Source organism: Eleutherodactylus coqui, chromosome 13 (assembly GCF_035609145.1).
Source record: "Eleutherodactylus coqui strain aEleCoq1 chromosome 13, aEleCoq1.hap1, whole genome shotgun sequence".
Classification (NCBI taxonomy): domain Eukaryota; kingdom Metazoa; phylum Chordata; class Amphibia; order Anura; family Eleutherodactylidae; genus Eleutherodactylus; species Eleutherodactylus coqui.
This window is the reverse complement of record NC_089849.1, coordinates 19,116,745-19,132,158: the sequence shown is the minus strand read 5'-3', so window position 1 is coordinate 19,132,158 and position 15,414 is coordinate 19,116,745.

Sequence of the window (15,414 nt, the reverse complement as noted above, 5' to 3'; positions counted from 1 at the left end):
ATAATGGAGCTGCACAATAAGACTACTTAGACGCCCGGGAGTAAACAACGAAATTCCATCACAACTGCCTAAAATAGGCACGAGGATGGGGGAGCCGGACAAAACAAGGACCATAAATAATAAAACAAATAAGACTACCAATATGACAGTATGTATGAAAACAACAATACCGAAAAAGGGAAAAGAGACATGTTTACTTTACTTTGTGGAACAGTACGATTACGGGGATGCCAAATTTCTATAGATTTTCTTTTTGCACTACTTAAAAACTACATATTTTATTTAGTTATTATTATTTAGTAATTACCGTATATACTCGAGTATTAGCCGACCCGAGTATAACCTGAGTCAATAAGTTTTACCACAAAAAACTGGTAAAACTTATTGTCTCGAGTATAAGCCTGGCTATACTCGAGTACATACTAGGTAAAGAAAAAATGCGGTGCGGCAAGCTGCTTGAGTCTTCTCCCCACTGTCATCTCCCTGCTCGGCTTTGAATTCCCCCGCTGTCAGCACAGTGTAAGTAAGCTCTGTGATTGGATCGAGCACCAGCTAATCACAGCCGGCGCTTGATAAACCAATCACAGCCATTCAGTGATGTCATCCAGAGAATGGCTGTGAATGATCGAGCGCCGACTGTGATTGACTGGTGCTCGATCCAATCACAGCGCTTACCTACCCAGCGCTGACAGCGGGGGAATTCAAAGCTAAGACAGGAGATGACAGTGGGGAGAATTCTCAAGCAGCTTGCCAGGGAGACAATCGCGCCTGGGACACAGACGCAGGCTGGGAGATGAGTATTGCGTTTTTTTGTAGGTTTTTTTTTTACCTCACTCAAGTATAAGCCGAGAGGGGCTTTTTCAGCTTAAAAAAATGTGCTGAAAAACTAGGCTTATACTCGAGTATATATGGTATTTATTTATTACTTTTTGACCACCACAACTTTCTATTTTTCCTATAATTGAAATGTGTGAGGGCTTGTATTTTGCAGGACGGCCTGTAGCTTTCTTTGATACCATTTTGGGAGTGCATACAACTTTTTGCTTGCTTTTTATAGATTTTTTTCTTGGAAACGAGAAAAAGCACATTTTGGTGCTGTACATTTTTTTTCTTATGGCATTCACCATGCGGTATAAATTATGTGATATTTTAATAGATCTGACAGATGTAATAATACCCAATGTTTATGTTAATAATAACGTATTTTTATTTTTTGGAATAATCAAAAAAATCTTCATTTTACGTATTTTCACTTTTTTATAGTCCCTTATTGAAGTAGCGATTGTTTGATCACTTATATGAGATACTTCAATACTTCAGGGGTTTAAGGGGTTCACTAAGGAGTTAATCTTTTCTCCTCTATCTGGTTCCAGACTGTCATAAAGACTTCAAGCCATGACTTGCCTCTACGCATTTTCACCATCCTGCTGATACCTCCAATTCCCGTCTTAGTGCCCCCTACACAGCAACAGTTCCCACCATAAAACAATAATGCCCCCTGTGTAGAACCACTGTTATTAGGTCCCAATTTGCTAATTCAGAGTACAGAAGTAAAACAAAAAATCTACTACACTCACTCCTTTGTCTAGTTTTGGCCATTCTTCTAGTTGCTGTCCCACGAGTCTTAGCTCTCCTCCTGGAAGGTGGTCACATTCGATGACACATGACAACTGCGGGCAATTCCTGGCTAGAGATTGGCCACAGTGGTCATATGATCAGATCATGTGACTGCATTTCCAGGAAGTGTACCCATGTGACAGTCAAAGTAGAGGAAGTACAGTAACTATAGTAGATTTTTTTTAGTTTCGGGCCATAAACCGAGTGACCAGGGAAGGAGTCAGGGTGCCTCTTAAAAAATTTCAATGACGTGACAGGTCTGCCATGGACTCCAGCCTATTAAGCCCTGCCTGTGGCAGGCCTTAATAAGCAACAATACAGAAGTACTGCAGTAAATTGTACAAGTGATCAAGAGATGACAAGTCCAAGTCCCCTATTGGGCATATATAGTATCACCACTTCCATAAACAATCCAAACTAAAATGAAAAAGCAAAAATGGCTGTTCCTTATGAAATTAGATAGACATTTAATACATAACTTAGCATTGAAAGTGTCAAGGTAAAGTCCACTTTTAGCCATAAAAGGAATAAAATAAATGTCACATATATATATATATATATGAAAAACATGTTCTGAATGGAGAGCTCTCTTATTACACATGCATATGCATACATATACAGAGCAGATACACTAACATTTCGTTCATATACATCTCATACTACACATGTGCAAATGCCTAGGGTCCACCATCACTGTAATAGTAATCTCCTTCCGTCCTTCTCCCTGTCTCCCCCTGGTGGTTGCCCCCCAGATATTCAATTTTGAATATTTCACCATCTGCCAAAATGCGTCTGGAAAATATGCTAAATGGCGCACGTGATCGGTGCTCTAAAATCGACTTCTTCATAGGAATTAAGTCTGAAAAATGGCCCAAATATCCTTTAGGAAAACAAGTTGAACATTAGACGTCTATGAATCTTTTATGATCACTTAGAAATCCCCTTTGTTTTCGTCTTCGCCTTGAAGTGCTGAATAATTATTCCATTTATTTTCTTTCATATTTTGCTTAATCTTGAATTGTATTTCTCATTACCATGTGGGGAGGAGATGGCGCTTTCTCCTTTGGTATCATTCAATTGCTTTTATGTTTCCCTTGTACAAAATTAATTACATTCTACCTTCAAGCATCGGGGTTTTTTTCGGCAGTGTCTCCGTTGCACTATGCCTGCTTTTAATTAATCTTCTAATACAGGTTTTACAGCCAAATGGGATGATATTCTCAGCATCAAAGAAACAAAGACTCTAACAAAGCTGAAATGTGAGATGAAGGAAACGCGTCAGTGGAGACTCATTTGGATGTGTGAGGCCCAGCTGCTTCTTGTAGTTCCTCGCAAAGTGATGAACCATTGTTTTCTTTAGACTGGTGGTAGTAATCAGCCCCTTTCCCCATCACCTCTTAAATGTATCAGGAAAACCAACAATGCTGAAACGCATTTTGGGCAACTGGCATAAAGTAAAATACTTGCCTGAGATTTAATTAGTTTTCAGTGACCTAAAAGGGTTGAGCACGACCTCTATTTCTATGTCCTATTATGGCATATGAATGTCACAGAGTGGGCGCCCATGCTCATAACTCCCTGTATTGGCTGGACTCGAGAGAGGCTCAGTAGGGGAGGTTCCCGATCTGGCAGACCTATTGTCGCCCAGGTTAGAGATGAGGACCCAAACTTGTGGAGCCCGAATTCAAATAGAACTTTGATATAAATTAGGTTTGGCAAGAACCCAAATCTCAGATGGTTAGTTTCTGCCGAACCAGAATTTGACAAAAAACCCTAAAACTTGAACTGAACATTGCCTAAGAGTCCTGAAGCAGCAGTCATGGTCCTTCTTTGCTGGATGCAGCTCAGTGATTAGTACAGTTGCCTTGCAGTGCTGGGGTCCTAGGTTCAAATCTGACCACATACAACATCTACATGGAATTGAAAAGCTCCTTGCTGATGTTCTCTTTAGCCAGATTGGAACCTAGGACTACAACACCACTAACCACTGAGTCACCATACTTCTTCCCTAGCAGTTTTTATGAACTTCCAGTTTGGTTCGAACCTAATTTGGTCCGAACCAAGCTTTTTGACAAAATTTGGTTACCTGGCTAAACCAAATATGCTCAACCCAGAAGTGACCAGACATCAGAAGTGGCATTAGGTCCACTAATGTATTAAAATGGCCTTACCAATAGTTGGTCCCAGGGTGATCAGCTTTTTGGCCGGGCCCCAGATTCTGGGAGGGGTTGTGCATCTTTAAAGTGATTATACTACAGAATGGTATAGCTATTAATTAGTAAGTAGGCCATTATCTGAATGACTTCCTTTACAAGATGATGGCCCTACAAAGGACTTGAAAAGGGATGGCTACTTTGGACAACTTGTTTTTGTTAGTGGGCCCCCCTGATATTCAAATGATTATAAGGCATCCTGCTGGTGGGACCCCCAGTGATCAGCTCTAATCTGCAGAGGAACTTGACAACAAGTGTTTCATTTCCCTGCAGCGCCACCACAGGGGAAGTGAAGCATTACACGGTGCCTGTAGTAATCAATAGACTGCACTTGTAATGCAAGGATGTCCTCCACACAGAGAGAGAATGAAACTCTTTGCAGCACTTCTGGCAAACTGATAGAAGTCCTGAATCAGCCCCCCTTCCTCTATATCAAATACAATTTCCCTAATACGGTATTTAAAATGGATTAATTAAATCAAACTCACTCTGAAAAATCACTGAGCGGTGATTGTCTTTTATGTATTCTACGTATTCTATTTTAGTTTCTAATGTAGTGGGGACAAAGCTACCATTACTGTGTCCATTAATCTACATTCTTGTGCAGAGTAAGTCTTCCCATCAGCTCCTCTCTGCTAGTGACTCGCTGTGCAAGTGGCAGGCCGAACTCACATGACCGTAATTCGTAGTGTGCCGCCTGCCAGAGGCACATGCACGGCACGCAGCTAGTACACAGTACATTGCATACTTGCTGCAAGCTACCCATCGCCATGCACCATCTTGGCATGTATGCACGCATAACACGCACCAAGATAGAACATGCTGCTATTTTTCTTGCAAACATATTTCACGCAATTTGTGTGTGTGGCAACATGGCTACCTATGAGAGAGTTTACTTCAGTACTTAAAGTAGTCGAAACATGGTACAATTAACAGTGGCAGTCTTGCAGAATGCTAGCAAACGGTTATGCAGTACAGTTGATTCACTTGTAAACACAATTTTCTCTTCCACGCTATCTCTCTCTTTTTGAACTTGGAAGTTTACCCAGTATGAATTCCCAGAGACCAAGTTATCTGTTTGGGTACTGGAAGTAGATTCTGCAGGTGTTGAAATCAGAGGTAAGATGGCCGCTTTACTACCCCTGGCTTTGAATTCACCGAGTTTTGTGTAACTCACTGTTTTAGTGGAACGTCTTCAATCTTACTCCTCCACACTGCCGGTAAGACTAGGGAGCTGGTAAATTCTGGCTTCCCTGAAGAGAAACACTAGCTTCAGCTGCTCGCACTGCAGACCTCCTCCCTGCATGTCCTCCTCCGACGACCTCCTATGCAGACTGACTACTGACAACTGCCCTGACTCCTCCTTCACTTCCTGCCTTGCTCCTGCACTTTTTCTCTTCTTCTCCTGCTCAGCATACTGGCTCACTGTCTAGTTTCCCATTCTGAACTTCAACCACACCCCTTGACCAATCAGTGGGGGCATGACATACAGCCAATAAGCAGCCAGCTGTTGCCAAACTTTTAGCTTAGGAAAGGGAGAAACAGGGTTTCTCTGGCATAAGACACCTCCTATGCCTCCTTAAAGCACATAGGCAGGTGTGACAGGACAATGATTGTGTGGCTATTCTCGAGGACCCTCTGGGTCTCTACACAGGGACTACCAGTATGTAAGAGGAGGACCAGAAGCCCCTGGATTGAGAAAGGGTGTTGTCTGATGCTGTATAGAGGCCATCCCAGAGGCTGTTACCAAGATTTGTATGCCAAGCTATATGACCTTCTGCAACATCGAGAGAACACTTGATGCTGCACTATTAGGCCATGGATGAAGTCATAAAGACAGGCAATGAGTATTCCCTTGGAGTTCAATCATAAGTGAATTTGGTCTTGATAAAAGCCGAATGTGTGCATATGTTTAGAGAGTGTTAAGGACTAATTGCAGACAATTCTTCAGGTCTCATTGATCACCCTCACTGCCAAAACTTTTTTCTAATATTTAATCTGTATCTCCTCCCTTTCAGTTTCATCCCATTGCTTCTAGTCTTTCCTTGTGCAGATGAGAATAGGGCTGATCCCTCTGCACTGTGACAGACCTTCAGATATTTGTAGACCGCTATTAAGTCTCCTCTCAGCCTACTTTTTTGCAAGCTAAACATTCCCAGATCCTTTAACCGTTCCTCACAGAACATGATTTGCAGACCACTCACCATCTTGGTAACTCTTCTCTGAACTTGCTCCAGTTTGTCTCTGTCTTTTTTAAAGTGGGTTGCCCAGAACTGGACACAGTATTCCAGATGAGGTCTGACTAAGGAAGAGTAGAGGGGGATAATGACCTCACATGATCTAGACTCTATGCTTCTCTTAATACATCCCAGAATTGTGTTTGCCTTTTTTGCTACTGCATCACACTGCTGACTCATGTTCAGTCCGTGATCTATTAGTATACCCAAGTCTTTTTCACATGTGCTGCTGCTTAGCCCAATTCCTCCCATTCTGTATGTGCTTTTTTCATTTATCTTGCCCAGTATCTATGGACTGTGAGCGGCAAGCGGCAACCACTAGTTTACTGGTTTCTAAAGACTTACCTGTTTTATCGAGGCAGTGCATTGTTTATACTGTTGGTAGTTGTTATCTGATATAACGTATATAATAACCGTTATTATTTCTAGTTAACAGTAGTCAAGGTTGTGAAATGGATCCCTAGAATTACTGTACTGTATTTCTCAATTTCTTTGTACAATTGCACAACCATATCTCTTTGCAGTTCATTATTTGTAATACAAGTGTGTTCTGCATCGTATCCTGGAACCTGCGTCGCGCACCACCACCCACGACTACATTGATTCACCAGTGCTGTCCACATGAGCAGTGCTGGTCAGCCAGGCAGCAAGTAGCATCTTCCACTATCGATACATACTAATACGCAGTGTGCATCGGGTAGTTAGAGAAGTGGTTGTTTGTGCAGAAGTAGAGGCTCGCTCTAAAGTTTCTATAGGCTTCAAATAGCGGCAGCGAAGGTAATAAAAATATAGAGTACATTTAGGGATTTTTGCCCTTCAGTTGGCCCTTCTTAGGTGCAGTGAATAATTTCTACATCATCAATCCAAATTCCAAATAAGAAAGGGGAACCCGGGGCAGTCACTGCTAAAGTGTTATTAACTATAGAAGGGAAAATCTAATAACTATAGTTCTGTCCCTTTAACCCGCCTACAGCATTATAAACTGGTCAATACAGAAATAAGCCGACTGTTACTTTATGTGCCCACAACGTCGATAAAGACGCCAATACATTTTATTAAGTTTGAGCTATCAGCTATTTTACCAGTTCAATACTTTTTCTCATGGCTTAACGGGAACTCACACGTTAACCCCTTCTACACCAAGCTGAATCTTATTGCAGCAACACAATAAAAAGTAATATTCCTCATTTCCTATATAGCGCTTTTAGGTTATGCACTGCTGTATACAGGGGGACGAGCTAAGAACTTATCTAATAACACCCAAGAAGGTAACGGACCTGATGGGGCTCACAAGCTCATCTCCTTAGGCCTATTTTACACGAACATCATTTTGACGCAGAGTGGGCGCATCAAAAAATTGCATCTAGAAGAACCCATGGTTTCCTAAAACATCACGTGTCAAAAGTTTGTTTGACGTCGATATTTCACACTTGTCCTATCTTCTGACAGCAAAACGCCGAAGACTCCATAGACTCCTATGGAAGTCAATGAGAGCCGGCTGACAAAGGGAGGGAGAGGGAGTATAGCAGCGGTGCTAAACAATGACAGGTGTCCCCCAGTTTATAAAGTCCTTCACCGCCAGCAGAAAAAGGTAGGGGAAGGGCGTTTAGCAGCGGGGTCCACTGGTAAACAATGACAAGTGCCTCTAGTGAGGCATTTCATGTCATTGTACATTATTCTGGTGGCCGAGGGATTTCGGGGCTGCGGCAGTCTGAGTTTGCAACTGAGAGAAGTCTGACACCTACACTTCAGTGATCGGTCTGCGTGTGGACAGAATGGTGGAAGTTGAGCGATTCCTTATGCTTGACCTGACAATCACTGAGAATAGCCAGATACTTACTGATACAAGAGGGCAGATAGCTGTATCCCCTCAACATGCAGGCAGCTAAACTGCCAAATGAGGGAGCCACTTACACCTGTGGAGGACACCGATGAGACAGCCACTCACACAGCCTCCTATATAGAGGGGGGTGGCTGCTTGGTGTATACTCTTACACAGAGGTAGGAGAGCAGAGCGTCATTAATAGTTTTCTAGTCTGCATGTTGGACTACATGTATCAGAAGGTCTGGCACTTTGTATCCACTATGTGTGGGAGTATACACCAACCAGCCACCCCCTTCTATATTAAGAGGCTGTGCGAGTGGCTGTTTCATCGGTGTCCAGCACAGGTGTAATTGGCTACCTCATATGGCAGTTTAGCAGCCTGCATTTTGAGGGGATGCAGCTATCTGCCCTCTTGTATCAGTAATAAAGATGAGCGAACGTACTCGTCCGAGCTTGATGCTCGTTCGAGTATTAGCGTGTTCGAGATGCTCGTTACTAGAGGCGAGCACCACGCTATGTTCGAGTTACTTTCACTTTCATCTCTGAGACGTTAGCGCGCTTTTCTGGCCAATAGAAAGACAGGGAAGGCATTACAACTTCCCCCTGCGACGTTCAAGCCCTATACCACCCCCCTGCAGTGAGTGGCTGGCGAGATCAGGTGTCACCCGAGTATATAAATCGGCCCCTCCCGCGGCTCGCCACAGATGCATTCTGACATAGAGGAGAGAAAGTGCTGCTGATGCTGCTGCTGCTATAGGGAGAGCGTTAGGAGTGATTTTAGGCTTCAAGTACCCCAACGGTCCTTCTTAGGGCCACATCTGACCGTGTGCAGTACTGTTGAGGCTGCTTTTTGCAGTGTTGCACATTTTTATTTTTTTTTGTATATCGGCCGTGCAGAGCATTGCGTCCTCAGTCTGCAGTAATTTTACATAGTATAGGGCCAGTAGTGCTGAGGCAGGGACAGTGAAAAAGGTGAAAGACATATACTGTCTATATAGGCAGTGGGCTTTTCCAAAAAAATTTGGGACAAAAAAATCTATTTGGGCTGCCTGTGACCGTCCTGAGTGTACTGCGTCTCTGCTGGGAGTAGTACTCCTAATTAATACGCAGCCAGCTAAGTGTTACAGCAGGCTTGCGCAAAATTCTTTCCTGGCTCTGCGTTGCCCGTTACATCACCGCTGTCATCCTGTCCAGAGGGAAACAGTCTGCAGTAATTTTACATGGTATAGGGCCAGTAGTGCTGAGGCAGGGACAGTGAAAAAGGGGAAAGACATATACTGTCTATATAGGCAGTGGGCTTTTCCAAAAAAATTTGGGACAAAAAAAATCTATTTGGGCTGCCTGTGACCGTCCTGAGTGTACTGCGTCTCTGCTGGGGGTAGTAGTCCTAATTAATACGCAGCCAGCTAAGTGTTACAGCAGGCTTGCGCAAAATTCTTTCCTGGCTCTGCTGTGCGTTCCGTAAGCGAAGTCAGCCTCCAACCACAGGCCAATAAGCGGCACATTTAATTACAGCGTTCTGTTTCTGTACTACTGGTAATACAGCATGCTGAGGGGTAGGGGTAGGCCTAGAGGACGTGGACGCGGGCGAGGACGCGGAGGCCCAAGTCAGGGTGTGGGCACAGGCCGAGCTCCTGATCCAGGTGTATCGCAGCCGACTGCTGCGGGATTAGGAGAGAGGCACGTTTCTGGCGTCCCCACATTCATAGCACATTTAATGGGTCCACGCGGTAGACCTTTATTAGAAAATGAGCAGCGTGAGCAGGTCCTGTTGTGGATGGCAGAAAGTGCATCCAGCAATCTATCGACCACCCAGAGTTCTGCGCCATCCACTGCTGCGACTCTGAATCCTCTGGCTGCTGCTCTTACTTCCTCCCAGCCTCCTCACTCCATTACAATGACACATTCTGAGGAGCAGGCAGACTCCCAGGAACTGTTCTCGGGCCCCTGCCCAGAATGGGCAGCAAAGGTTCCTCTCCCACCGGAGGAGTTTGTCGTGACCGATGCCCAACCTTTGGAAAGTTCCCGGGGTCCGGGGGATGAGGCTGGGGACTTCCGGCAACTGTCTCAAGAGCTTTCAGTGGGTGAGGAGGACGATGACGATGAGACACAGTTGTCTATCACTCAGGTAGTAGTAATTGGAGTAAGTCCGAGGGAGGAGTGCACAGAGGATTTGGAGGAAGATCAGCAGGACGATGAGGTGACTGACCCCACCTGGTTTGCTAAGCCTACTGAGGACAGGTCTTCAGAGGGGGAGGCAAGTGCAGCAGCAGGGCAGGTTGGAAGAGGCAGTGCGGTGGCCAGGGGTAGAGGCAGGGCCAGACCGAATAATCCACCAACTGTTTCTCAAAGCGCCCCCTCACACCATGCCGCCCTGCAGAGGCCGAGGTGCTCAAAGGTCTGGCAGTTTTTCACTGAGAGTGCAGACGACCGACAAACAGTGGTGTGCAACCTTTGTCGCGCCAAGATCAGCCGGGGAGCCACCACCACCAGCCTCACCACCACCAGCATGCGCAGACATATGATGGCCAAGCACCCCACAAGGTGGGACGAAGGCCGTTCACTGCCTCCGGTTTGCACCACTGCCTCTCCCCCTGTGCCCCAACCTGCCACTGAGATCCAACCCCCCTCTCAGGACACAGGCACTACGGTCTCCTGGCCTGCACCCACACCCTCACCTCCGCTGTCCTCGGCCCCATCCACCAATGTCTCTCAGCGCACCGTCCAGCCATCGCTAGCGCAAGTGTTTGAGCGCAAGCGCAAGTACGCCGCCACGCACCCGCATGCTCAAGCGTTAAACGTGCACATAGCCAAATTGATCAGCCTGGAGATGCTGCCGTATAGGCTTGTGGAAACGGAGGCTTTCAAAAGCATGATGGCGGTGGCGGCCCCGCGCTATTCGGTTCCCAGTCGCCACTACTTTTCCCGATGTGCCGTCCCAGCCCTGCACGACCACGTCTCCCGCAACAATGTACGCGCCCTCACCAACGCGGTTACTGCCAAGGTCCACTTAACAATGGACACGTGGACAAGCACAGGCGGGCAGGGCCACTATATCTCCCTGACGGCACATTGGGTGAATTTAGTGGAGGCTGGGACAGAGTCAGAGCCTGGGACCGCTCACGTCCTACCCACCCCCAGAATTGCGGGCCCCAGCTCGGTGGTGGTATCTGCGGCGGTGTATGCTTCCTCCACTAAACCACCCTCCTCCTCCTCCTCCTCCTACGCAACCTCTGTCTCGCAATCAAGATGTGTCAGCAGCAGCACGTCGCCAGCAGTCGGCGTCACGCGGCGTAGCAGCACAGCGGTGGGCAAGCGTCAGCAGGCCGTGCTGAAACTACTCAGCTTAGGAGAGAAGAGGCACACGGCCCACGAACTGCTGCAGGGTCTGACAGAGCAGACCGACCGCTGGCTTTCGCCGCTGAGTCTCCAACCAGGCATGGTCGTGTGTAACAACGGCCGTAACCTGGTGGCGGCTCTGCAGCTCGGCAGCCTCACGCACGTGCGTGGCCCACATCTTTAATTTGGTGGTTCAGCGCTTTCTGAAAAGCTACCCACGCTTGTCAGACGTGCTCGGAAAGGTGCGCCGGCTCTGCGCACATTTCCGCAAGTCCCACACGGACGCTGCCACCCTGCGCACCCTGCAACATCGGTTTCATCTGCCAGTGCACCGACTGCTGTGCGACGTGCCCACACGGTGGAACTCTACGCTCCACATGTTGGCCAGGCTCTATGAGCAGCGTAGAGCTATAGTGGAATACCAACTCCAACATGGGCGGCGCAGTGGGAGTCAGCCTCCTCAATTCTTTACAGAAGAGTGGGCCTGGTTGGCAGACATCTGCCAGGTCCTTGGAAACTTTAGGAGTATACCCAGATGGTGAGCGGCGATGCTGCAATCATTAGCGTCACCATTCCTCTGCTATGCCTCTTGAGAAGTTTCCTGCAAAGCATAAAGGCAGACGCTTTGCGCTCGGAAACGGAGGCGGGGGAAGACAGTATGTCGCTGGATAGTCAGAGCACCCTCCTGTCTATATCTCAGCGCGTTGAGGAGGAGGAGCATGAGGAGGATGAGGAGGAGGGGGAAGAGACAGCTTGGCCCAATGCTGAGGGTACCCATGCTGCTTGCCTGTCATCCTTTCAGCGTGTATGGCCTGAGGAGGAGGAGGAGGATCCTGAAAGTGATCTTCCTAGTGAGGACAGCCATGTGTTGCGTACAGGTACCCTGGCACACATGGCTGACTTCATGTTAGGATGCCTTTCTCTTGACCCTCGCGTTACACGCATTCTGGACACTACGGATTACTGGGTGTACACACTGCTCGACCCACTGTATAAGGAGAACCTTTCCACTCTCATACCCGAAGAGGAAAGAGGTTCGAGAGTGATGCTATACCACAGGACCCTGGCGGACAAGCTGATGGTAAAATTCCCATCCGACAGCGCTAGTGGCAGAAGGCGCAGTTCCGAGGGCCAGGTAGCAGGGGAGGCGCGGAGATCAGGCAGCATGTACAGCACAGCAGGGGAACACTCTCTAAGGCCTTTGACAGCTTTCTGACTCCCCAGCAAGACTGTGTCACCGCTCCCCAGTCAAGGCTGAGTCGGCGGGAGCACTGTAAAAGGATGGTGAGGGAGTACGTAGCCGATCGCACGACCGTCCTCCGTGACGCCTCTGCCCCCTACAACTACTGGTTGTCGAAGCTGGACACGTGGTCTGAACTCGCGCTGTATGCCCTGGAGGTGCTTGCTTGTCCTGCGGCTAGCGTCTTGTCAGAGAGGGTGTTTAGTGCGGCTGGGGGAATCATCACAGATAAGCGTACCCGCCTGTCAACCGACAGTGCTGACAGGCTTACACTCATAAAGATGAAGAAAGCCTGGATTTCCCCAGACTTTTCTTCTCCACCAGCGGACAGCAGCGATACCTAAACAATACGTAGGCTGCACCCGCGGATGGAAGCATCGTTCTCTATCACCATAAAAAACGGGGACCTTTTAGCTTGATCAATCTGTGTATTATATTCATCCTCCTCCTCCTGCTCCTCCTCCTGAAACCTCACGTAATCACGCCGAACGGGCAATTTTTCTTAGGCCCACAAGGCTCAGTCATATAATTTTTGTAAACAATTTTTATACGTTTCAATGCTCATTAAAGCGTTGAAACTTGCACCTGAACCAATTTTTATTTTAACTGGGCTACCTCCAGGCCTAGTTACAAATTAAGCCACATTAACCAAAGAGATTAATGGGTTTCACCTGCCCTCTTGGTTGGGCATGGGCAATTTTTCTGAGGTACATTAGTACTGTTGGTACACCAATTTTTTGGGACCCTCGCCTACAGTGTAATCCAATTAATTTTTTGCCCACCTGCATTAAAGCTGACGTTACATCAGCTGTGCTGGGCACTGCAACGGGATATATTTATGTACCGCCGGTGGCTTCCTGGCACCCACCCATGCTGTCGGTCCACAGGGAGTTGTAACTGCATGTGTCCACTTCTAAAGAACCCCAGTCTGACTGGGGCATGCAGTGTGGACCGAAGCCCACCTGCATTTAACATGACATTACCTCAGCTGTGATGGGCAATGCAATGGGATATATTTATGTACCGCCGGTGGCTTCCTGGCACCCACCCATGCTGTCGGTTCACACGGAGTTGTACCTGCCTGTGACTATTTATAAAAAAACCCAGTCTGACTGGGGCATGCAGTGTGGGCCGAAGCCCACCTGCATTAAACATGACATTACCTCAGCTGTGCTGGGCACTGCAATGGGATATATTTATGTACCGCCGATGGCTTCCTGGCACCCACCCATGCTGTCGGTCCACACGGAGTTGTAACTGCATGTGTCCACTTCTAAAGAACCCCAGTCTGACTGGGGCATGCAGTGTGGGCCGAAGCCCACCTGCATTAAACATGACAGTACCTCAGCTGTGCTGGGCACTGCAATGGGATATATTTATGTACCGCCGATGGGTTCCAGGGAGCCACCCATGCTGTGGGTCCACAGGGACTTCACAATAGGGAGTTGTACCTGCCTGTGTCTATGAATTAAAAACCCCGGTCAGGTTGGGGCATGCAGTGTGGGCCGAAGCCCACCTGCATTTAATCTAACGTTAGCTCTGCTGTCCAGGGCACTGCAATGGGATACATTTATGTACAGCCGGTGGGTTCCAGGGAGCCACCCATGCTGTGGGTGCACACGGAATTCCCATTTCGGAGTTGTACCTGCCTGTGACTATTTATAAAAAAACGCGGTCTGACTGGGGCATGCAGACACCTTGACAGAATGAATAGTGTGTGGCACATAGGTTCCCCATTGCTATGCCCACGTGTGCAGCTCCAGATGGAGGTGGCACAGGATTGGATTTCTCATTGCTTCTGTACAGCATTGTGGGCTATCGCCCCGCCCCTTTTAAAGAGGGTCGCTGCCTAGCCATGTCAACCCTCTGTAGTGTATGCCTGCGGTTCCTCCTCATGGCAGACGCACTTATAAATAGACATGAGGGTGGTGTGGCATGAGGGCAGCTGAAGGCTGCGCAGGGACACTTTGGTGTGCGCTGTGGACACTGGGTCGTGCGGGGGGGGGGGGGGGTTGGGCAGCATGTAACCCAGGGGAAGTGGCAGCGGAGTGTCATGCAGGCAGTGATTGTGCTTTGTTTGAGGTAGTGTGGTGCTTAGCTAAGGTATGCATTGCTAATGAGGGCTTTTCAGAAGTAAAAATTGTTGGGAGGGGGGGTGGCACTCTTGCCGCTATTGTGGCTTAATAGTTGGACCTGGGAACTTGAGATGCAGCCCAACATGTAGCCCCTCGCCTGCCCTATCCGTTGCTGTGTCGTTCCCATCACTTTCCTGAATTGCCCAGATTTTCACAAATGGAAACCTTAGCGAGCAACGGCGATATACAAAAATGCTCGGGTCGCCCATTGACTTCAATGGGGTTCGTTATTCGAAACGAACCTTCGAGCATCGCGAAAATTTCGTCCCCAGTAACGAGCACCCGAGCATTTTGGTGCTTGCTCATCTCTAATCAATAAGTATCTGGCCGTTCTCAGTGATTGTTTGATTTTATATTCTTCTCTCTGTGATACACTTATGCTTGGCCTGGGGCCAGTCTACCCAGGAGATGTGGGTGCTACCAATAAGCACTGAGTGAGAGAGAAGAATCGTTACTTTGTGAGATCAGGGCACCTGAAGCGTGAGTGTTGACCGATAGAGAATTGGAAAGAGAGTCGCCGGGAGCCAAGTCACACATATAACTAAAGCTGTGGATTGTCCGGAATACCCCGAGAGTCCTTCCTGTCCCACCACCTTCTTCTGTTGTAATTGTGCCAAACCGTTGTTATAAAGTAGACTTTGTTGAAGTTGCAGTAAACGGACATTACCGACCATTCCCGGTTTGTCCATAATGCTTCCCTGTGCGTGGACTACTTTATTCTACTGTCAAGGTTCACCACAGAGGACGGGATGGTGGCGTCACGAGTGACAAAGAAGATTACACGTAACCTCTGGTTATTTTTCCTTGT